Genomic DNA, 25763 nt, shown 5'->3' with positions numbered 1-25763 from the left:
AGAGTATTCTATCTTTCACATCATCAAAATAATTGACTCAATTCAAACCAATCCTCAACGGATTAAACTCATTTCAAATCTTTAAAGAATCAACTTCAAACATTACGTTTCACAAGCCACACAACAATTCGGCCAAACCAACATCCATAGTCATTCGAGTCAATCAAATAATACATAAGGCAGATACAATCACCAAATACACAATATCTCACATCAGCACCCATATGTAATAATTCCAATAATAAAATATAGTTTTTGGAAAGCGCCCCTACCTCAAAACACAATTCCATAATCCAAGCGCCTCATAAGTTCTTTTCACCTCAACTCAAAATCAAAGGCAGCTTCAAAGCACAGCCCCACACATTTTCGCAGCAGCATAAACAGCTCTAAATTACAACAAGCAACCTCAGTTACTAACTCTAGGAACATTAATACCATAAAGGCTTTAATACACATACGGGACACTAACGTAAGGCTTTCGAAACATAATTTCTTACCGGAATAACAACACGAAGCAGCTGCGGTTTTGAACCGGCCCCGGCACAGCTCCGGCGACGGAGGCAACCTCAGCCCCAACTACTCGTAACAGCAACAACAACTCTAACCGTGACATGCCATAACTCGAACTCAGCCCTACGTTATCAAAACCTTAGGATTCCTACCCAAATATAACAGTTCAGATTTTCAAGGGCTCCGGAATGTAACTCTTACCGTAACTAAGGAGAAGTGACTGAGCCAAGCGGCGGCATCCCCGACAGTGGTTCCGGTAGCCACCGGACTGCTCCTGGCGACCAGAACAATGGCAAGGCTTCCTCCTCCTTCGGCAGCAACAGTGCAGAAGCTTCAGCTAAGCACCGCAAAGCAGCAGATCGGTAGTGGCGGAGCCGACTTCTCCTCCATCGCATTCTATTCCTCCCGCACTGCTCTCTCCCTCTTGCCGACGACCGTGATGGAAACCACCCCCAGCAGCGGAGGCAGCAAGGCTGGCTCGACCGCTGCAGAGTGTGGCATGCCTCTCTCCTGGGCTCTCTCTCTCCTCGGCGATGGGAAATGCAACGACAGCCCGGTTCCTCACGTGCGGCGGTCCGGCGCAGTGACGCCGCGGAAGAGTCTCCCTCTTTCCTCTGTCTGGTTCGGCGACAATGGACCCACGGTGGCGCAGGATGGCGGAGTCGCGACTGGGCAGGGACGAAAGGCACGGCTTCGACGGTGGCACTCCTCACGTGCGGCAGAGCGCGACGACAATGAGGCCTCATCTCCCTCCTTCGCGTCACTCTCTCTTCTCCATGGCACAGTGGCGGTGATGGTTTGACAAGCGTCATAGGAAGCTTCGGCGGTGGCAACGTGGCGGCGCGACAGCGAACTCCCTCCTCTCCTCTGCCGCGACTCGGTCCCCCCTTTCCCTCTCTGCTTCGTCCTTCTGGCTCAGTCCCCCTCTTCTTTCCATTTTCATTCTTTTTCCTTTGATTCAGGAACCGGGTGGGTGTGTTTAGGATATGGCTGCACAGCAAAGATAGTGAAGAATGGGTTTGGAGGCTGCGCAGCACTGAAGGGAGAATGGAGGGAGGGTATGCCAAAATTAGGGTAAAGGCCAATTCGGTAATTTTAACAAAACTAGGGTAATAGGGTTAGTTTTGTAATTTCAAATAAAAGTAGGGGTAATATAGTAATTAGGAACAAATTTTAATCCAACAAAATTAATGTATAGAAATACTATTTGCTCCTCAATTTTACAAATTATTTTCAATAAAATGCCCAAATCTAAAAATTAGAAATAATATAATTAATTTCTCTATTTTCCAAAATAGCAGCATTAATATTTAAAATATTAATTATTTAATCCAAATCATATAGAAATCCTTATTATTTCACAACTATCAACTTTATAATTTGGATATAGAAAACAATCCAATAATTGTGAAATTGGATAATAATCATAACGTATCTCAAATCCAATAAATCAAAACTTGCCTTAATTACCTTAAATAAAATAATTTCTGAAACTAAGGCTATAAATAACTATATGATTTGAGACTTGATCATAATAAGACTTTTCAAAAGTTCTGGGCCTTACAACCCTCATATCCACCCCAACCTCCAATGGATGACAGACTTTGTGTTATTCTTCAAGGGCAAGAGAAGATGCAAAGGAGTGTACTGGAACTCACCACTGCCTTAACTGAGGTAGTAAATATAATAGCTTCCCGACATCTGATCACTCAAAGTACTCCCATGGCTGCATGTGGAGAATCAAAAGAAGAGCGTAGCATGAAGGAGACACTAGAAACTTCAATGAACAATGAGGAACATGGCTTTGTATTGGAACAAGTGGAGGAAGCCATAATAGTTGCAGAGGAAGAAATGGTTGAAGACTTGGGAGATGCTGAACCTCCATGGGAAAGACAAGACATAGAGCCTCCTTCCAAGACGGTTGCAATTGATGTTGAGGAAGGTGTACAACCTCCAAGGCATGTCATGGTTAAGGAATTGGAAGTGGTCGATCAAGAGATGGAGATTCAAGAAGAAGAAGCACAACCTCCCATTCCCTTGGTGAGCAATGAAGAAGAGATTGAATTGGAAGAAAGCTACCAAGAGGAAGAGGTTGATATTGAAGAAACTTGCAAATAGATGGAAGTTGTCAGAGAAGAGCACAAGGGAGTGGAGCTTGCAAATTCGTTAGAAATACCTCCCCCTAAGTTGCCATCATCCTTCACAACATTCAAGTGGGTAAAATTCATATCCCTTAGCTTTCTAATTCCACTTGAATATGGGCTACTGGAGACGAATGGTCAACTTAGAGCTCTTTGTGGCATTAAGAGTAAGAGGAAGATGGTCAGTGGTAAGAATTGTCCTCCAAGGTTCATTATGGTTGGAAGCTTTAAGTTCAAACGCAAAGGTTGGTGTAAAGCTCAATTGAATGGGTCTAGGAAGTTGTTTGGCCGCTTTAGTGACAATTCAGATTGCTTGCTACCCGGATGGAATCATAATGATCAACAAAAAGACGGGTGCAAAAGCAAGGTTTGGGACCCCGGAATTCATTCTAGCAATCAATACTCTTGGGGCCTTGTCACTTGCTTTAACTTGCTTGAAGGCTTTCTGCGCCTAGTTTGGGATCCCGGAGGCCATTGGAAGTCCAAGCATTGGTGGCAGTTTCAGGATGAGTTCAAGCACAAGCCGCCATGACAAGGAGCTCACCAAATGTCCAACTTAAGGACTTTAACTAAAAGTGCTAGGTGGGAGACAACCCACCATGGTATGATCGTTCATTTTTCATTTTTCTTTAGTTTTATTTGTTTTCAAGTTTTATTTTATTTTATTGTATTGAACCTGGAGTTTTGCATAACATTCATATTAGCATTGCATTCTGCATACTGCATTAAAAGAAAAAAAAGAAAAAAAAAGAAAAAAGGAAAGCACGCACACGACGCGGCAGCGTTGCTGACGTGTCCGCGTCACAAGTGCATTAGGAAGAAAAGAAAAGTGAACAGAGAGTTACGCGAGAGCGTGGCTGGAGGCGTGCCTTAGGCACAAATATGCCCACGCGACCGCGTCGCCCACGCGGCCGCGTCATTTGAAAAATAGCCTCCCCACGCGTCCGCGTCACCCACGCGAACGCATGGCCCTATAAAATCGACGTAAATGGCTGTATGGCAGTATGTTGGGCTGGAATGGGGCTGGACTCATGCTAGAAGCCTAAGCCCTCCCACGCGAATGCGTGCCCCACGCGTCCGCGTCGTTTTTCAAAGTATGGCCATTCATGCGATCGCGTCAACCACGCGACTGCATCACCCTAAAATTTGGCAAAATGAGTTTCAAACAGAGAGTTGCGTGACCGCGAGGCTGCCCTCGTGCTAATGGCACAAATCACTCCACGCGAACGCGTGACCCACGCCCCCGCGTCACTTCATGGAAGCGCTATCCGGCGAACGCGTAACCCACGCGTCTGCGTCGCCTGCGCCGCACAACTTATCCAAATCAGCGCCAAAAATCTTATCTTTTCTTCCCCAATCCTAATTTTTCCTCCCTCCTTTCTTACTTACTTCTTCTTCCCTTCCTCCCCTTCTCATTCTTCTTATCTTTCATTTTATTTTACTTAATTTATTTGCATATTTCATTCATTGCATCTTAATTTTGTACATATTTTTATTTTCTTTTCTAAATTAATTATTTTTCCTTTGGTGTTAAAAATTTTCTTATTTAACTGTTGCATCTTCTCTTGAATTATTTTGGATGCTTAGTGACTTATTTTATTTTGATTGGATAATATTATTTAAATCAATGCCAATCTTTTATATCTGTATTACTTTTGCATTGACATGAATTTATATTATCTCTCCTTCCCCACTCTCTTCCCCATTGTTATAAATTTTGCACCATTGGTGTGCCATGTGCTTCTATTGTTTTCTCACGTACATGTTGAAGCTTCCATGTAAATGAGATCCTTATCATTTGGCATTAACCCACCCATACTTCATTTATTTTCTTATCTTTATTTCTGGGTTACTTTTTCTTCTTTTTCTCTCCTTTTAGGCTGGCCACCAAAGAAGGGAAAAGGAAAACTTCTAAAATAGGAGACAAACAAGTTCCTACGAACATTTTTTAATGAGAAAAGCGTCAGTTGAAGCAACCCATCCACTTGCACATCTTAGTATGCACCGAGGACGGTGCAATCTTTAAGTGTGGGGAGGTCGATACTGATCTCCAGGGGTTAGTTATTTTCTTCTCAACACCAATATTTTATTTTCTCTGTTAATTGCTGTATTTGCATATTTAATTGCATGTTTGTTTGATTTTATGCATTTAGTTACCACTTGGTTGAAGTAATATTTTCTTTTTCAAGAAATTTTTATAGTATTTCACTAATTTAAATTAAAAACTTTTCTATTAAAACTTGTTTGAAGTTGTATTTGCAACATAGTTTAAAAAAGCTAAGAACACACAACCCGTGAGATTTTGAGCTTATTTACATGGTTACATTATTTAACCATAAATTTTTATTCTTGTGTGTTTTCTTCTCTATAATTGCAATCTTTGCTTTGTTCCATTCTATATGTCCATTATTTAGTGTATTTATATGCTTGTATATGATTGAGGCCATTATTTGTTATTAGCTCACTTATCCCAAATAAGCCTACCTTTTACATCACCCTTGTTAGCCACTTTGAACTTTTTAACCCCCTTCTATTTCATAACCACATTACTAGCCTTAAGCAGAAAAACAAAATAAAAATCCCAAGTTGAATCCTTGGTTAGCTTAAGATAGATATTGTGTATAATTTAAGTGTGGGAAATTTTATGGGAACATGGGATGATATGAAAAAGTAGGGAATTAGATTGAATAAGTTATTTGAAAATTTAGGAAGCATGCTCATATGAAATCAAAATAATTAAATTACCATGTGCATTAAAAAAATATTAAGTAATTAAATAAGGGGATACAAAAAAAAAGGGAGAAGAAAAGAAAAGAGAAGAAAAATAATATTACCCCAAATGCAAATTAAAAAGAATCAATGCACATGGGACAAAATTCAAAAATAAGTTTGATACTTGAGCATGAAATACAAAAGTGGAAAAAAATTTGGGTAGCTAGGTACAGTATTTTAAATTATATAAAGTATGTATATGTTAGGTGAGATCTTAGACTAATCAAGGATTCACTTTATAAAGCTCACTTGGCCATACATATATCCTTACCTTTACCTCAGCCCCATTACAACCCTAAAAAGACCTCATGATGTTTGCATTGATATACTAAATATTTGTTGATTGGTTAGATGAAGAACAAAGTTTTAGAAAGCATGACTAGAGAAGAGTAGAGTGAATTACCATATACACTTGAGAGACTAGAGTGATATACACTACTAGTGAGGGTTCAATGTTTGATTCTATGTTCCCTGCTTTTATGAGCTATCTTCTCACAAGTTTACTTGTCTTTTATTATATGATTTGAATTAGTGAAATCCAGTTCATATTTATTCTTGGAGAATTTATTTACTTTTAAACCAAGTAGGTAGAAACATTTTGCATGTAGTTGCATTCATATAGATAGGTTGCATTTCATATTAATCTACCATTCCTCTTCATCTTTATAGCTTCTCTTGAGCTTAGCATGAGGACATGCTAATGTTTAAGTGTGGGGAGGTTGATAAACTACTATTTTATGATTTATATTGTGCTCAATTGAGTGGATTTTATCAACTCTTTACCCACTTATTCATACTATTTGTATGAGTTTACATTCTCCTTCCTGATTTTGTACTATGATTGAAAACATGCTTCTTTGACCTTATATTTGCTAATATTAATCCTCTCTTATTACCATCAGATGCCTTGATATGTGTGTTAAGTGTTTTTAGAGATTACAGGGCAGGAATGGCTTGGAGGATGGAAAGGAAGCATGCAAAAGTGGAAGGAATACAAGAAGTTGAAGGAACTGCAAAGCTGTCAGCCTGACCCTCTTGCACTAAAACTGTCATAACTTGAGCTACAGAGGTCCAAACGACGCGATTCCAGTTGCATTGGAAAGCTAACGTCCGGGGCTTCAATTTGATATATAATATACCATAGTTTCTCTGATGCTAGATGACGCGAACGCGTGCTCCACGCGGACGTGTCGCAGTGGCGAAAATCAGCGTGGCAGATTTCTTCTCGAGCGATTTCTGGGCTGTTTTCGACCCAGTTTGCGACCCAGAAAACACATATTAGAGGCTATAAAGTGGGAGAACCCATTCATTCATAATCAGAAGCTTATAATTCATAATTTTTAGTTTTAGATGTAGTTTTAGAGAGAGAGAGGCTCTCTCCTCTCTCTTAGGATTTAGGATTTAGATTTTTAGAATTAGGATTCCTTTCAGTTTATGATTACTACTTCAATGCCAGGTTTAATGTTCCTTTTATTTATTTTCCCAATTCAATTTATGAAATCTTCCATGTTACATTTGATATCTTTATTAGTACAACTTAAGGTATTTGAGAATTATGATTGCTTTCCTTTATTCATATAAATAATTTGGATTTTTCCCTTTTGGCTTTGGTTGAGTCATTGGAGACACTTGAGTTATCAAACTCATTGTTGACTGAAAATTGGAATTCTTCAAGAATTAAGTCGAGTTCCAATAACTCTAGCCTTTCCCAGGGAAAGACTAGGACCTGAGGAATCAAAATTAATTCATCCACTTAACTTACCTTCATAGTTAGAGGTTAACAAAGTGGGAGAAAAAAATCCAATTCTCATCACAATTGATAAGGATAACTAGGATAGGACTTCCAATTCTAATACCTTACCAAGAGTTTATTTTATTATTACTATTTTATTTTTCTTATCATTTAACATACTGGTTCCTTACTTTCAAAACCCCCAATTTACAAGACTCATAACCAATAATAAGAACATACTTCCCTGCAATTCCTTGAGAAGACGACCCGAGATTTAAATACTTTGGTTATCAATTTTAAAGGGGTTTGTTACTTGTGACAACCAAAACGTTTGTAAGAAAAGACTTTTGTTGGTTTAGGAGCTATACTTGCAACGGGAATTTATTCTGAATTCTAGACTACGCAAAAGTTCCTCTCTTCAACGAGCAATCCGACAGTTGATTAGCCGTACAGAAACCGTAGCCTGGACCATTTTCACTGAGAGGACGGATGGTAGCCATTGACAACGGTGATCCACCAACATATAGCTTGCCATGGAAGGGAGCACGCATGATTGGATGAAGACAATAGGAAAGCAGAGGTTAAGAAGCAACAAAGCATCTCCAAACGCTTATCTGAAATTCCCACCAATGAATTACATAAGTATCTTTTTTTAATTTACATTTTATTTATCTTTTAATTATCAAAACTCATAACCAATTGAATCCGCCTGACTGAGATTTACAAGATGACCATAGCTTGCTTCATGCCGACAATCTCCGTAGGATCGACCCTTACTCATGTAAGGTATTACTTGGACGACCCAGTGTACTTGCTGGTTAGTTGTACCGGAGTTGTGAAAAGTGTGATCACAATTCCGTGCACCAAGTTTTTGGTGCCGTTGCTGGGGATTGTTCGAGTTTGGACAACTGACGGTTCATCTTGTTGCTTAGATTAGGTAATTTTATTTTATGTTTAAGCTTGTTACTTTTATTTTTGAAAAAAAATAAAATAATAATAAGAATATATTTTGTTCTTCAGAATTTTTAAGAATAAATTCTAGAGATTAATGAGATATGTTGAAGCCTGGCTGGCTATTAAGCCAATCTAATCTTTTGGACTGAGACTTCCACTTATCATTGCAGGAGCCTTTGGATTCCCATCTATTTGGCTGTTGTATGTCATGCTATGCTAAAGCTTGGCTGGCCATTTGGCCATGTCTAATCTTTTGGACTGAAGCTTTCACTTAAGGCTTGGCTGGCTATTAAGCCATGTCTAATCTTTTGGACTAGAGCCTTAGACTAACACTGCATGAATCCTGGAATTCTTATTAAAAATTTTGAATTTGTTATTTCTCTTTTTCCAAAATAATTTTCGAAAAAAATACAAAAAAAAATTTAATAAAATCATAAAAACCAAAAAAAATTTTGTTTATTGTTTGAGTCTTGTGTCAAATTTTAAGTTTGGTGTCAATTGCATTTCTTTTAATTTTCTTAAAATTTTTGAAAAATTCATGCATTATGTTCTTCATGATCTTCAAGTTGTTCTTGATGATTTTCTTTGTTTGATCTTTACATTTTCTTGTTTCGTGTCTTTTCTTATTTTTCATATGCATTTTCAAATTTATAGTGTCTAAACATTAAAAATTTTTAAGTTTGGTGTCTTACATCTCTTTCTTTTCTTAAAAATTTTCAAAAAATATGTTCTTGATGTTCATCATGATCTTCAAAGTGTTCTTGGTGTTCATCTTGACATTCAAAGTGTTCTTGCATGTTTTCTTTGTTTTGATCTTAAATTTTCATGTCTTGAGTCATTTTGTTGTTTTTCTCTTTCCTCATTAAAATTCAAAAATAAAAAAATATCTTTTCCTTTAATTGCTCATAATTTTCGAAATCTTTGGGTTGACTTAGTCAAAAAATTTTAAAATTTAGTTGTATCTTGTTAGTCAAGTCAAAATTTCAATTTCAAAAATTTATCTTTTCAAATCTTTTTCAAAATCAAATCTTTTTCATTTTTCTTTTTATGTTTTTCGAAAATCTTTAATTTAATTTTCAAAATCTTTTTCTTAATTTTATTTTATAATTTTCGAAATTATTGCTAACATTTAATGCTTTGATTTTAAAATCATATCTTTTAGTTTCTTGTTAGTCAAGTCATCAATTTTAATTTAAAAAAAATCAAATCTTTTTTATTTCTTTTTCAAATCATTTTCAAAATAAATTTCAATCATATCTTCTTAAAATTTTAATTTCAAAATCTCTTTCTAACTTCATATCTTTTCAAAATTGATTTTCAAATTTTTTTCAATTAGTTCCTTATTTATTTTATTTTGAGATTTCTTTCTTCTTTTTCAAAACCTCCTAACTACTTTTCTCTTTCACATTTTCGAAAATCACTAACCATTCTTTTTCAAAAATCCTTTTAATTAATTAATTACTTTAGTTTTCAATTTTATTTTATTTCTTTTTCTAATTTTCGAAACTAACATCATAAATAAAATAAAAACAAAAATATTTTTCTTTTCTTTTCTTCTATTATTCGAATTCTCTCTCCTCTCTCTTTCTATTTATTTTATTTATTTACTAACACTTCTCTTCTCATAATTCGAACCCCGCCCCCTATCTCTGTGTTCGAATTCTTCTTCTTCTTTCTTCATTCTTATTCTTCTATTCTTCTACTCACATAAAGGAATCTCTATAATGTGACATAGAGGATTCCTCTTCTTTTCTGTTCTCTTATTTTTCATATCAGTAGGTGATGAGCGGATAATTTATACGCTTTTTGGCATTGTTTTTAGGTAGTTTTTAATATGTTTTAGTTACTTTTTATTATATTTTTATTAATTTTTATGCAAAAATCACATTTCTGGACTTTACTAAGAGTTTTTGTATTTTTCTGCGATTTTAGGTATTTTCTGGCTGAAATTGAGGGACCTGAGCAAAAATCTGACTCAGAGGCTGAGAAAGGACTGCAGATGCTGTTAGATTCTGACCTCTCTGCACTCGAAGTAAATTTTCTGGAGCTACAGAAGCCCAATTGGCGCGCTCTCAATTGCGTTGGAATGTAGACATCTTGGGCTTTCCAGCAATATACAATAGTCCATACTTTGCTCGAGATTTGATGGCCTAAACTGGCATCAAAACGCCCACCAGAGACCCTTTTCTGGCGTAAAATGCCAGAACTGGTACCAGAACTGGAGTTAAATGCCCAAACTGGCATCCAAGCTGGTGTTTAACTCCAAGAATGGCCTATGCACGTGAAAGCTTCAAAGCTCAGCCCAAACACTCACCAAGTGGGCCTCAGAAGTGGATTTCTGCATGATCTGCACTTTTTATGCTGTTTTTTATATTATGGGAGGCTGGCCATTCGGCCATGCCTAGACCTTCTGTTCTTATGTATTTTCAACGGTGGAGTTTCTACACCTCATAGATTAAGGTGAGAAGCTCTGCTGTTCCTCATGAATTAATGCAAGTACTATTGTTTCTCTTTCAATTCACGCCTACTTCTTCTCCAAGATATACTCTTGTACTTAATTCAGTTAAGCCAGAATGAAGGGGGTGACCCGTGATAATCACCCACTATCTTCGTTACTCGCTTAGCCAAGATCCGCGTGCCTGACAACCACAAAGCGGTCTACATGATGTTCAACGTAGTCATTGGACGACAGCCGGAGTATATTCTCTTGGGTCTCTAATCCACGGACCGAGTCCATGAGGTTAGGATCTTCGTGGTATAGGCTAGAACCAATAGACAGCATTTCTGAGATCCGGAAAGTCTAAACCTTGTCTGTGGTATTCTGAGTAGGATCTGGGATGGGATGACTGTGACGAGCTTGAAACTCGCGACTGTTGGGCGCAGTGATAGTGCGAAAAAGGATCAATGGATCTTATTCCGACACAAGTGAGAACCGACAGATGATTAGCCATGCAGTAGTTGTACCCGGTATTTTTCATCCGAGGCAAGAAATCCGACAGTTGATTAGCCGTATAGAAACCGTAGAGGACCATTTTCACTGAGAGGATCCTACAGCTTACCATGGAAGGGAGCATGCATGATTGGATGAAGACAATAGGAAAGCAGAGGTTCAGAAGCAAAAAAGCATCTCCAAACGCTTATCTGAAATTTCCACCAATGAATTACATAAGTATCTTTATTTTAATTTATGTTTTCTTTATCTTTCTATTATAAAAACCCATAATCAATTGAATCCGCCTGACTAAGATTTACAAGATGACCATAGCTTGCTTCAAGTCGTCAATCTCCGTGGGATCGACCCTTACTCGCGTAAGGTTTATTACTTGGACGACCCAGTGCACTTGCTGGTGTTGTATCAGAGTTGTGAAAAGTGTGAATCATGATTTCGTGCACCAAGTTTTTGGTGCCGTTGCTGGGGGTTGTTCGAGTTTGGACAACTGACGGTTCATCTTGTTGCTTAGATTAGGTAATTTTATTTTATGTTTAAGCTTTATTTTATTATTATTTTTATTTTCAAATTTTTTTTTATTTTGTTCTTCAGAATTTTCAAGAATGAATTTTAGAGCTTTATGATGATATGTGAAGCCTGGCTGGCTGTTAAGCCATGTCTAATCTTTTGGACCGAGGCTTGCACTTTCCATTGTAGAAAGGACATGTTTGTATTTGTTATTCTAAAGCTTGGCTGGCCATTTGGCCATGTCTAATTCTTTTGGACCGAAGCTTTAGAATGACATTGCATGAGCCTTTGGATTCTTAAATCTGATATTGTTATTTACAGTGTTTTGCTAAAGCTTGGCTGGCCATTAGGCCATGTCTAACCTTTTGGACCGGAGCTTTAGACTAACACTGCATGAATCCTGGAATTCTTATTAAAAATTTTGAATTTCTTTATTCTCTTTTTCCAAAATAATTTTTGAAAAATATACAAAAAAATTAATAAAATCATAAAACCAAAAAAATTTGTGTTTCTTGTTTGAGTCTAGTGTCAAATTTTAAGTTTGGTGTCAATTGCATGTTTTTAATTTTTCTCAAATTTTCAAAAATATATGCATTGTGTTCTTCTTGATTTTCAAGTTGTTCTTGATGATTTTCTCTGTTTAATCTTATGATTTTCTTGTTTTGTGTTTTATGTTGTTTTTCATATGCATTTTCGAATTCATAGTGTCTAAACATTAAAAATTTCTAAGTTTGGTGTCTTGCATGTCTTTTTTTTTTTAAATTTTCAAAAATATGTTCTTGATGTTCATCATGATCTTCAAAGTGTTCTTGGTGTTCATCTTAACATTCAAAGTGTTCTTGCATGCATTATTGGTTCTGATCATAATTTTTTATGTTTTGATTCATTTTGTTATTTTTCTCTCTCCTTATTAAAAATTCAAAAAAAATTAAAAATATATATCTTTTCAAGTACATAATACAGAGAAATGAAGATTCAGAACATAAAGCAGAGGAATCACAGAGAAAAAGCTGGGCGTTTAGAAAAATGCCCAGTAAAGAAGGATTTCTGGTGTTTAATGCTAGCCAGGGTATCTGGCTGGGCGTTAAACGCCCAAAGAGGTAGCCAAGTGGGCATTAAACGCCAGAATGGATAGCATTCTGGGCGTTTAACACCAGGATGACACAAGGGAGGTAATTTCGTTTCCAATTCAAATTTTTTTCGAATTTTCATGTTTTAATTCATAATTTTAAAATCTTATCTTTTTCTTTTAATGTTTTTGAAAATTTTAAAACTAATTTTTCAAAAATCTTTTTTTAAATTTATGTTATATTTCCAAAAATACTTGCTAACAATTAATGTTTTGATTCAAAAAATTTCAAGTTTGTTACTTTCTTGTTAAGAAAGGTTCAATCTTTGAATTCTAGAATCATATCTGTTGAGTTAAGAAATTAACCAAATTAATTAGTGATGACAAACATTATTTTTGGGCAAAATAAATAATTAGTGTTGATTAATTATAATTACTTATTACTAATTATTTATTATATGTTGCAGGTCTTAATTCAATATTAAGCAGCCCAAATGAAATGTAAAACAAACAGCAAGGATGGTGGACTGAAAACAAAAATTAGAAGCCCAAGAAAAAGCAAAGAAAGAAGCCAAAGAAATCAGATGAGCCAAACGGGTTACATAAACCATATCCGATCCAAGCCCAAGTTGAGTTCAATTCCCTCCATCTTGCTCTTACCAAAGCAACATTCCTCCCTTTTGTATTAGTCAAATCAGAGCTTCAGAAAAGTAAGAAAGAGAAAGAGAGAGAGCTTCTTCCCTAAGCAAATCACCAAAGAAGCAAGAAAGAGAAATTAAGATTGAAAGGCAGATGTCATCTCAACAAGTTCAAACCAAATCTAGCTTAAGAAAAGGTTAAAGGTAACCCATTTCCTCTTGCATGCATCAAAGCTTCTTCTCTTCTTCCCAACTCTCTGCTCGGTCCGAAATGGGATACAAAGGAAAGTTGATCTCTGTTCTTCACTGCTACAAATCCACAGTGACAAGAGATTCATGGGGACCAAGTTGCATCTCTATGGCTTAGATCAAGTTGACCATTGGAAGATGTTTGTGGTTGCTGCTTTATGGCTTTCGGTCAAGATGAAGAAGTCAGAAGCAAAGTTTTTACTCTAAGATTTAATGAAAAAAAGTGAATCCGTGGGTTAGTGAAGCTCAAGGCTCAAGGTGTTGACCTTGATAGAAGGACCCAGCAACATGCAAGGAGATAAAAGATGACTTTCTGTTCATTCAGAAGCAAGGAGAGAAAACTAGTGAGTAGAGGTTTTGTTCTGACAGAGCTCTTTGAAGAAGTTCAACTAACTGGACAGTGTAACTGTTGAGCGGATAATTTATACGCTTTTTGGCATTGTTTTTAGTATGTTTTAGTTAGTTTTTATTATATTTTTATTAGTTTTTAATTAAAATTTACTTTTCTGGGCTTTACTATGAGTTTGTGTGTTTTTCTGTGATTTCAGGTATTTTCTGGCTGAAATTGAGGGACCTGAGCAAAAATCTGATTCAGAGGCTGAAAAAGGACTGTAGATGCTGTTGGATTCTGACCTCCCTGCACTCGAAGTGGATTTTCTGGAGCTACAGAAGCCCAATTGGTGCGCTCTCAATTTCGTTGGAAAGTAGACATCCTGGGCTTTCCAGCAATATATAATAGTTTATACTTTGCTCGATATTTGATGGCCCAAACCGGCGTTCCAAGTCAGCATAGAAATTCTGGCGTCAAAACGCCAGAACTGGCATAAAAGCTGGAGTTAAACGCCCAAACTGGCACAAAAGCTGGCGTTTAACTCCAAGAAAAGTCTCTACATGTGAAAGCTTCAATGCTCAGCCCAAGCACACACCAAGTGGGCCCAGAAGTGGATTCTGCATCATTTATTCATTTCTGTAAATCCTAGGCTACTAGTTTTCTATAAATAGGACCTTTTGCTTGTATTTAGACACCTCATGACACTCTACACGTTTCATATTGTATCTTCTATGGCATGAGTCTCTGAACCCCATTGTTGGGGGTGAGGAGCTCTGCTGTGTTTCGATGAATTAATGCCATTACTACTGTTTTTCATTCTATCACGCTTGCTTCTATTCTAAGATATTCATTCGCACTTCAACCTGATGAATGTGATGATCCGTGACACTCATCATCATTCTCACCTATGAACGCGTGCCTGACAACCACTTCTGTTCTACATGCAATCAAGCTTGAATGTGTATCTCTTGGGTTTCTAATCTAAGATTAGAACCTTCGTGGTATAGGCTAGAATTATTGGCGGCCATTCCTGAGGTCCGAAAAGTCTAAACCTTGTCTGTGGTATTCCGAGTAGAATCTGGGAAGGGATGACTGTGACGAGCTTCAAACTCGCGAGTGTTGGGTGTGTGACAGACGTAAAAGGATCAATGGATCCTATTCCAACATGATCGAGAACCGACAGATGATTAGCCGTGCGGTGACAACGCATTTGGAACATTTTCACTGAGAGAATGGGAAGTAGCCATTGACAACGGTGATGTCCAACATAAAGCTTGCCATGGAAGGAGCCTTGCGTGTGTGAAGAAGAAGATAGTAGGAAAGCAGAGATTCAAAGGCAGAGCATCTCCAAAACCTCAACATATTCTCCATTACTGCATAACAAGTATTTATTTCATGTTCTTCTACTTTTTACAATTAAATCTGAGAATTATTGATATCCTGACTGAGAGTTACAAGATAACCATAGCTTGCTTCAAGCTGACAATCTCCGTGGGATCGACCCTTACTCACGTAAGGTATTACTTGGACGACCCAGTGCACTTGCTGGTTAGTTGTGCGGAGTTGCAAAAGTATGATTGTAATTTCGTGCACCAAGTTTTTGGCACTGTTGCCGGGGATTGTTCGAGTTTGGACAACTGATGGTTTATCTTGTTGCTTAAATTAGGAATAATCTATTTTTGTTGGTTTAGAGTCACTAAATTTGAGTCTTTTATTTGAGTTTAGTTTCATATTTTAAGTTTGATGTCCTCTTTGTGTTTTCTTTTAATTTTCGAAAAATTGTGTTTGGTTTTCTAAAAATTCTAAGTTTGGTGTCTTCTTTGTGTTTTCCTTTAAATTTTTGAAAATTTGTGTCTGATTTTCTAAAAATTTTAAGTTTGGTGTCCCTTGTGCTTTTATTTACTTAAAAATTTTTCAAAAAAGTGTTCTTGGTGTTCATCTTGACATTCAAAGTTTTCTTGTTTGTTCTCTTTGTTTTGATCTAAAATTTCTATGTGTAGTGTTATTTTGTTGTTTTTCTCTTTCCTCATTAAAATTCAAAAATTAAAAAAAATATCTTTCCCTTATTTTACTCATAAATTTCGAAATTTTGCATTAAAATTAGTCAAAGATTTTCAAAATCATATCTTTTTTTTGTCAAGTCAAAATTCTAATTTCAAAAATTGATCTTTTCAAATCTTTTCCAAAAATCAAATCTTTTTAATTTCTTCAATCATATCTTTTCAATCATATCTTTTTTTTTATAAATTGCAATCATATCTTCTCAATCATATCTTTTTCAAAATAATTTTCAATCATATCTTTTTTATTGCTAATTTCAAAATATTTTTCAAAAAAATCACTTAACTACTTTCCTCTTTCATATTTCGAAATTAACTAAGCATTTTTTTTTCAAAATCTTTTTAATTAATTAATTAATTAATTTAGTTTTCAATTTGCTTTTATTTTATTCTAATTTTCAAAAGTTTTATTTTATCTTCCATTTATTTTGTTTTATTTTCGGTTACTTTTAATTAAAAATCTAAAAAAATATTTAAAATATAATTTAATTGCAATTCATATCAATTTCCCTTTTCGCCATCATGGACATAAGTGGAAATGAACAGTCCAGAAGGACTTTGGGGTCATATGCTAACCCCATTTCAGCTGCATATGGGAGTAGCATCTGTATACCCCCCATCAAAGCAAGCAGTTTTGAGCTAAATCCTTAGCTCATTATCATGGTGCAACAAAATTGCCAGTATTCCGATCTTACACAGGAAGAACCTACTGAATTTCTGGCACAGTTCCTACAAATTGCTGACACAGTACATGATAAAGAAGTGGATCAGGATGTCTACAGATTGTTACTGTTTCCATTTGCTGTAAAAGATCAAGCTAAAAGGTGGTTAAATAACCAACCTACAACAAGCATAAAAACATGGAGACAATTATCAGACAAATTCCTGAATCAATTTTACCCTCCAAAATGGATGACACAGATGAGGCTGGACATCCAAGGCTTTAAACAAGAGAATCATGAATCCCTTTATAATGCCTGGGAGAGGTACAGAAGGATGCTAAGGAAATGTCCCTCTGAAATGTTTTCAGAGTGGGTACAGCTAGACATCTTCTACTATGGGCTTACAGAAAAAGCTCAGATGTCTCTAGACCACTCAGCTGGTGGATCTATACACATGAGGAAAACGATTGAAGAAGCTCAAGAACTCATAGATACGGTTGCTAGAAATCAGCATCTGTACTCAAGCAGTGAGTCCTCTATAAAAGAAGAGGCTAGAATAGTAACTACTGATCCTAATCCTCAAGAATAGATTATTGAACTTAATCAGCAATTATTCCTTATGACAAAACAATTAGCAGAAATTAAAGAGATGTTCCAAGACACTAAAAAGGCTAACAAGAATATAGAAGCACAATTGAATCAGACAAGACAGCAGTTATCTAAACAGATAACAGAAGAATGCCAAGCTGTCCAATTAAGGAGCAGGAAGACATTGAATAAATCAGCTCAAAGTAGCAGAAATCCAAGAAAGGAACAACTGACAGAGGATGACCAAACCACTGCCTAAAATCCCTCTGAGGACAGCAAGAGCCCAGAAAGGAATAATTCTGGCGTTCAAACGCCAGAAAAGGGTGGGAAGCTGGCGTTAAACGCCCATCCAGCATCCAATCCTGGCGTTCAAACACCAATGAGGGATCAGACACCTGCAAGTGCTGATAGTAACCCCTCTAAGAAGGCTTCTCCAACCACCTCTGTAGGGAATAAAACTGCAGCAACTAAGGTTGAAGAATATAAAGCCAAGATGCCTTATCTTCAGAAACTCTGCCAAGCGGAGCAGGATAAACAATTTGCCTGCTTTACAGACTATCTCAGGACTCTTGAGATAAAGATCCCGTTTGTAGAGGCACTTGAGCAAATACCTTCTTATGCTAAGTTCATGAAAGAGATGTTAAGTCATAAGAAGGATTGGAGAGAAACTGAAAAGGTGTTTCTCACTGAAGAATGCAGTGCAGTCATTCTGAAAAGCTTACCAGAGAAGCTTCAAGATCCAGGAAGCTTTATGATACCGTGCATATTAGAGGGTACTTGTACCAAGACAGCTCTATGTGACCTTGGAGCAAGTATCAACCTAATACCTGCATCCACCATCAGAAAGCTTGGCTTGATTGAAGAGGTCAAACCAACCCGAATATGTCTTCAACTTGCTAATGGCTCCATTAAATACCCATCAGGCATAATTGAGGACATGATTGTCAAGGTTGGGCCATTTGCCTTTTCCACTGACTTTGTAGTGTTGGAAACGGGGGAGCACAAGAGTGCAACTCTCATCCTAGGAAGACCCTTCCTAGCAACTGGACGAACCCTCATTGATGTACAAAAAGGGAAAGTGACCCTGAGAGTCAATGAGGATGAGTTCAAGTTAAATGCTGTCAAAGCTATGCAGCATCCAGACATATCAGATGACTGCATAAGCACTGATATTATTTACTCTTTGCTGGAAGAGATTAATATGGCTGAAAATCTTGAATCAGAGCTAGAGGACATCTTTAAAGATGTTCAGCCTGGTCTGGAGGAATCAGATGAAATAAAAGAACCTCTGAAAATTCCTCAGAAAGAGGATAAGCCTCCTAAACCCGAGCTCAAACCACTACCACCATCCCTAAAATATGCATTTCTGGGAGAAGGTGACACTTTTCCAGTGATCATAAGCTCTGCTTTAAATCCACAAGAAGAGAAAGCACTAATTCAAGTGATAAGGACACACAAGACAGCTCTTGGGTGGTCCATACGTGATCTTAAGGGCATTAGCCCAGCAAGATGCATGTACAAGATCCTATTGGAAGATGATGCTAAGCCAGTGGTTCAACCACAGAGGCGGCTAAATCCAGCCATGAAGGAGGTGGTGCAGAAAGAGGTCACTAAGTTACTAGAGGCTGGGATTATTTATCCTATTTCTGATAGTCCCTGGGTAAGCCCTGTCCAAGTTGTACCCAAAAAGGGAGGCATGATAGTGGTTCACAATGAAAAGAATGAACTGGTTCCTACAAGAATAGTTACAGGGTGGCGTATAAGTATTGACTACAGAAGGCTCAATACAGCCACCAGAAAGGATCATTTTCCTTTACCATTCATAGACCAGATGCTAGAGAGACTAGCAGGTCATGACTATTACTGCTTTTTGGATGGCTATTCAGGCTACAACCAAATTACAGTAGATCCTCAGGACCAAGAGAAAACAGCATTCACATGTCCCTCTAGCGTATTTGCTTACAGAAGGATGCCTTTTGGTCTGTGCAATGCACCTGCAACCTTTCAGAGGTGCATCCTCTCTATCTTCTCTGATATGGTAGAGAAATTTTTGGAAGTCTTCATGGATGACTTTTCAGTATTTGGAGACTCATTCAGCTCCTGTCTTGACCATTTAGCACTTGTTCTGAAAAGATGCCAAGAGACCAACCTAGTTTTAAACTGGAAAAATGTCACTTTATGGTGACTGAGGGAATTGTCCTTGGCATAAAATTTCAAACAAGGAAATAGAAGTGGATCAAGCTAAAGTGGAGGTAATTGAAAAATTACCACCACCTGCCAATGTTAAGGCAATCAGAAGCTTTCTGGGGCATGCAGGATTCTATAGGAGGTTTATAAAGGATTTTTCAAAAATTGCAAAACCTCTGAGCAATCTGCTAGCTGCTGACATGCCATTTGTGTTTAACATAGAGTGTCTGCAGGCATTTGAGACCCTGAAAGCTAAGCTGGTCACAGCACCAGTCATCTCTGCACCAAATTGGACATTACCATTCCAACTAATGTGTGATGCCAGTGACCATGCCATTGGTGCAGTGTTGGGACAGAGGCATAACAAGCTTCTGCACGTCATTTACTATGCTAGCCGTGTTTTAAATGATGCACAGAAGAATTACACAACCATAGAAAAAGAGTTACTTGCAGTGGTTTATGCCATTGACAAGTTTAGATCCTATTTAGTAGGTTCAAGAGTGATTGTGTATACTGACCATGCTGCTCTTAAATACCTACTCACAAAGTAGGATTCAAAATCCAAGCTCATAAGATGGGTGTTGTTTCTGCAAGAGTTTGATATAGAAATAAGAGACAGAAAAGGGACAGAGAACCAGGTAGCTGATCACCTGTCCCGGATAGAACCAGTAGCAGGGCGTCCCTCCCTCTTACTGAGATCTCTGAAACCTTTCCGGATGAGCAACTTTTTGCCATTCAGGAAGCACCATGGTTTGCAGACATTGCGAATTATAAAGCTGTGAGGTTCATACCCAAAGAGTACAGCAGGGTGCAGACGAAAAAACTGATTTCAGATGCAAAGTACTACTTATGGGATGAACCATACCTCTTTAAGAGATGTGCAGACGGAATGATCCGCAGATGTGTACCTAGAGAGGAGGCACAGAAGATCCTGTGGCATTGCCATGGATCACAGTATGGAGGACATTTTGGAGGTGAGCGAATAGCCACTAAGGTCCTCCAATGTGGCTTCTACTGGCCTACTATCTATAAAGATGCCCGAGAGTTTGTGTGTAACTGTGACAGTTGCCAAAGAGCTGGTAACTTGCCTCATGGTTATGCCATGCCTCAACAAGGGATCTTAGAGATTGAGTTATTTGATGTATGGGGCATTGACTTCATGGGTCCTTTCCCACCATCATACTCAAACACTTACATTCTGGTGGCTGTAGACTACGTATCTAAATCGGTAGAAGCAATTGCCACACCCACTAATAATACTAAGACTGTGCTGAAGTTCCTCCAGAAACATATTTTCAGCAGATTTGGTGTTTTCAGAGTACTAATCAGTGATGGGGGCACTCATTTCTGCAATAAACAGCTTTACTCTGCTATGGTGAGATATGGAATTAGCCACAAAGTGGCAATTCCGTATCATCCACAGACAAATGGGCAGGCTGAAGTCTCTAACAGAGAACTAAAGAGAATCTTGAAACGAACTGTAATTGCCCGTAGAAAGGATTGGGCAAAAAGCTTGGATGATGCTCTGTGGGAATACAGAACAGCATTCAAGACTCCTATAGGAACCTCTCCATACCAGCTGGTATATGGCAAGGCCTGTCATCTGCCTGTGGAACTGGAACATAAGGCCTACTGGGCAACCAGATTCCTAAACCTGGATGCTAAGTTAGCTGGAGAGAAAAGATTGCTCCAGCTGAATGAGCTAGAGGAATTCAGACTCAATGCTTTTGAAAATGCTAAAATTTATAAGGAGAAAACAAAAAGTGGCATGATAAGAAACTGTCATCTAGAGTCTTTGAACCAAGACAGAAGGTTCTGCTATTTAACTCTAGGCTCAGACTATTCTCCGGGAAATTGAAATCCCGGTGGAGGGGACCATATGTGATCACAAGTGTATCACCGTATGGATATGTTGAGCTTCAGGATATTGACTCTGATAAAAAGTTCACTGTTAATGGACAGAGAATCAAACATTATCTTGAAAGCAATTTTGAGCAAGAATGCTCAAAACTGAGGCTTGAATAAAGCTCAGTCAAGGTCCAGCTAAAGACAATAAAGAAGCGCTTGCTAGGAGGCAACCCAGCCATTAGCAGAGTTACAGAAGGATTCAGCGCAAAAAGCAGAGAAAAGGAGCTCAATGGCAAGAAAACGCCAGTAAGGAGCATTTTGGGCGTTACCATTCTGGGCGTTTAATGCCAGAATTGCAGCATCCTGGGCGTTCAGAAAAATGCCCAGTAACAAAGGATTTCTGGCGTTTAACGCTAGCTAGGGTACCTGACTGGGCGTTAAACGCCCACAATGGCCAACATATGGGCGTTAAACGCCAGAATGGATACCATTCTGGGCATTTAACACCAGAAAGGCAGGGGGAGGAGATTTTGTTTTCCACTTCAAAATTTTTCAAATTTTCATGTTTTGACTCATAATTTTCTGCATAAACATGTTTCAAACTTGCATCATTCTTCCTCAATTTTCAAAAATTCAACACTTTTCTAAATCTCTTTTCAAATTACTTTCAAATCCTTCCCAAATATTTTTCAAAATAAAAACTCAAGTATCTTTTCAATTTCTTTCCAAATCTTTTCAAACTCATCATATCATCTCTTATTTCTTAGATGCATAACCAAAATTTTCAGATTTAACCTCTTTATATCTTTTTCAATTAAAAATCTCATCTTTTTCATATCATGATTTTATTTTCTTCCACCAATCATATCTCTATGTCATATCTCTTTCAAAATTTTCGAAATCCCTTCCCTCCTCTTATAAATACACATTCAGCCATCCCCTCCTCTCCACCATTCGAATTTGCCTCTTCTCCTCTCTCTCCCATTTCCTTTCTTTTGCTTGAGGGCAAGCAAACCTCTAAGTTTGGTGTGTTTTTCCGTGATCACTGAGCTAAGACTCATCAAGATCATGGCACCTAAGGGAAAACAAACCAATTCAAGAGGCAAGAAAGAGAATACTCCAAAGAGTCTTTGGAATCAAGAGAGGTTCTTAACCAAAGAACATGCAGACCACTACCACAAAATAATGGGTCTGAGGTCAGTAATCCCGGAAGTTAAATTCGATCTGAAAGAAGATGAATATCCAGAGATCCAAGAGCAAATTCAAAACAGAGGATGGGAAATTCTAGCTAATCCTGAAACAAAGGTTGGAAGAAATATGGTTCAGGAATTCTACTCAAATCTATGGCTAACAGATAAGCAGAGAATAACTGGAACCGCCTTTCATACCTACTAAACTATGGTCAGAGGGAGGCTTATTTACTTCCATCTGGACAAAATAAGAGAGGTCTTCAAACTACCTCAACTACAAGATGATCCAGAATCCTTTAATAAGAGAATGGTGAGAGTAGATAAAGGGTTGGATCAAGTTCTAAAGGACATATGCCTCCCTGGAACTAAGTGGATAACCAATTCAAAAGGTGTCCCAAACCAACTCAAGAGGGGAGATCTCAAACCAGTCGCAAGAGGCTGGTTGGACTTCATTGGGCATTCTATATTGCCCACTAGCAACCGCTCTGAGGTCACTATCAAAAGAGTAGTAATGATTCATTGTATCATGCTGGGAAAAGAAGTGGAGATTCATCATCTGATTTCTTGTGAGATTTACACAATTGCAAACAAGAACTCCACTGAAGCCAAACTGGCCTACCCAAGCTTAATTTCTATGCTATGTAAAGATGCTGGGGTGAGGATGGGAGTAGATGAATTCATCCCAATCGAACACCCAATCACCAAGAAGTCAATGGAAGGACAACAAGTGCAAGACAACTCCATCAAAAGGAGGGCACAGGAGTTCCTCCCAGAAATCCCTGAAATTGACTACTGGACCTGCCCAGAAGCATCTGTCACCAAGCTGTAAGAAGCTGTGGATCAACTTAAGGAAGAACAGAAGAATCAAAATGGCATGCTCTGCAAGCTACTGAAGGAACAGGAGAAGCAGGGGCGTGAGCTATAGGAGCTGAAGTGCCAGAAACTCTCCCTTGAAAGACCAAACACCCCACAGACTGAAGGAGCATCCACTGCTCAAAATCAAGGTTGTTGAGTCCTAACTCTGTGATAACCTCTATTATTAGCAATCTATTTTAAGAGTCATTTATTTTTCTGTTTTTAATTTTTTGTCTTCTATTATTAATAGTTTGCTCTTATATTTATTTTTGAGTTTTATTGTCATTCCATGATTAATAAAATTTAAAGTTTATGTCTTAAAGCTATGAATGTCCTATGAATCCATCATCTTTCTTAAATAAAAAGTGTTTTTAATTGTAAAAGAAAAAGAAGTACATGAATTTTAAATTTTAAAACAGATTAATTATTTTGATGTGGTGGCAATACTTTTTCTTTTTCTGAATGAATGCTTGAACAGTGCATATTTTTGAATTTGTTGTCCATGAATGTTAAAATTGTTGGCTCTTGAAAGAATGATGGAAAAGGAGAAATATTATTGATGATATGAAAAATCATAAAAATGATTCTTGAAGCAAGAAAAAGCAGTGAACAGAAAAAAAATGCGAAAAAAAAGAGAAAAAGAAAGAAAAAAAAAAAAAGCCAATAGCCCTTTAAACCAAAAGGCAAGGCTAAAATAAAAAGGATCCAAGGCTTTGAGCATCAGTGGATAGGAGGGCCCACAGGAATAAAATCCTGGCCTAAGCGGCTAAACCAAGCTGTCCCTAACCATGTGCTTCTGGCGTGAAGGTGTCAAGTGAAAACTTGAGACTGAGCGGTTAAAGTCGTGGTCCAAAGAAAAAAGAGTGTGCTTAAGAGCTCTGGACACCTCTAATTGGGGACTCTAGCAAAGCTGAGTCACAATCTGAAAAGGTTCACCCAGTTATGTATCTGTGGCATTTATGTATCCGGTGGTAATACTGGAAAACAAAATGCTTAGGGTCACGGCCAAGACTCATAAAGTAGTTGTATTCAAGAATCAACACACTTAACTAGGAGAATCAATAACACTATCTGAATTCTGAGTTCCTATAGATGCCAATCATTCTGAACTTGAAAGGAAAAAGTGAGATGCCAAAACTGTTAAGAAGCAAAAAGCTAATAGCCCCGCTCATCTAATTAAGACTGATCTTCATAGATATTTTTGGAATTCATTGTATATTATCTTCATTTTATCCTATTTGATTTTCAGTTGCTTGGGGACAAGCAACAATTTAAGTTTGGTGTTGTGATGAGCGGATAATTTATACATTTTTTGGCATTATTTTTAGTATGTTTTTAATATGTTTTAGTTAGTTTATATTATATTTTTATTAGTTTTTAATTAAAATTCACTTTTATGGGCTTTACTATGAGTTTGTGTATTTTTCTGTGATTTCAGGTATTTTCTGGCTGAAATTGAGGGACCTAAGCAAAAATCTGATTCAGAGGCTGAAAAAGGACTGCAGATACTGTTGGATTCCGACCTCCCTGCACTCGAAGTGGATTTTCTGGAGCTACAGAAGCCTAATTGGCGCGCTCTTAATTGCGTTGGAAAGTAGACATTCTGGGCTTTCCAGAAATATGTAATAGTCCATACTTTGCCTGATATTTGATGGCCCAAACTGGCGTTCCAAGTCAGCATAGAAATTATGGCGTCAAAATGCCAAAACTGGCATAAAAGCTGGAGTTAAACGCCCAAACTGGCACAAAAGTTGGCGTTTAACTCCAAGAAAAGTCTCTACATGTGAAAGCTTCAATGCTCAGCCCAAGCACACACCAAGTGGGCCCGGAAGTCGATTCTGCATCATTTACTCATTTCTGTAAACCCTAGGCTACTAGTTTTCTATAAATAGGACCTTTTGCTATTGTATTTAGACACCTCATGACACTTTACACGTTTCATATTGTATCTTCTATGGCATGAGTCTCTGAACCTCATTGTTGGAGGTGAGGAGCTCTGCTGTGTTTCGATGAATTAATGCCATTACTACTGTTTTCCATTCTATCACGCTTGCTTCTATTCTAAGATATTCATTCGCACTTCAACCTGATAAATGTGATGATCCGTGACACCCATCGTCATTCTCACCTATGAACGCGTGCCTGACAACCACTTCCATTCTACATGCAATCAAGCTTGAATGTGTATCTCTTGGGTTTCTAATCTAAGATTAGAACCTTCGTGGTATAGGCTAGAATTATTGGCGGCCATTCCTGAGGTCCGAAAAGTCTAAACCTTGTCTGTGGTATTCCGAGTAAGATCTGGGAAGGGATGACTGTGACGAGCTTCAAACTCGCGAACTTGAATGTGTATCTCTTGGGTTTCTAATCTAAGATTAGAACCTTCGTGGTATAGGCTAGAATTATTGGCGGCCATTCCTGAGGTCCGAAAAGTCTAAACCTTGTCTGTGGTATTCCGAGTAAGATCTGGGAAGGGATGACTGTGACGAGCTTCAAACTCGCGAATGTTGGGCGTGTGAT

General features: G+C 37.7%; 2 long non-coding RNA genes across 2 annotated transcripts; one reads left to right on the top strand and one right to left on the bottom strand.

Annotated features, from left to right (window-relative positions):
- LOC107608563 lies at window positions 21-787 on the bottom strand. The gene is made up of 3 exons (XR_001612912.2): window positions 712-787; window positions 498-633; window positions 21-386 (listed from the first exon to the last, which is right to left on the bottom strand). It is a non-coding gene; the product is annotated as an uncharacterized LOC107608563 (long non-coding RNA).
- LOC110264301 lies at window positions 756-24695 on the top strand. The gene is made up of 3 exons (XR_002350214.1): window positions 756-832; window positions 17284-17289; window positions 24682-24695. It is a non-coding gene; the product is annotated as an uncharacterized LOC110264301 (long non-coding RNA).

Source organism: Arachis ipaensis, chromosome B07, assembly GCF_000816755.2.
Source record: "Arachis ipaensis cultivar K30076 chromosome B07, Araip1.1, whole genome shotgun sequence".
Lineage (NCBI taxonomy): Eukaryota > Viridiplantae > Streptophyta > Magnoliopsida > Fabales > Fabaceae > Arachis > Arachis ipaensis.
The sequence above is the reverse complement of the archived record's forward strand: the minus strand, read 5'-3'. Positions and strand labels throughout refer to the sequence as shown.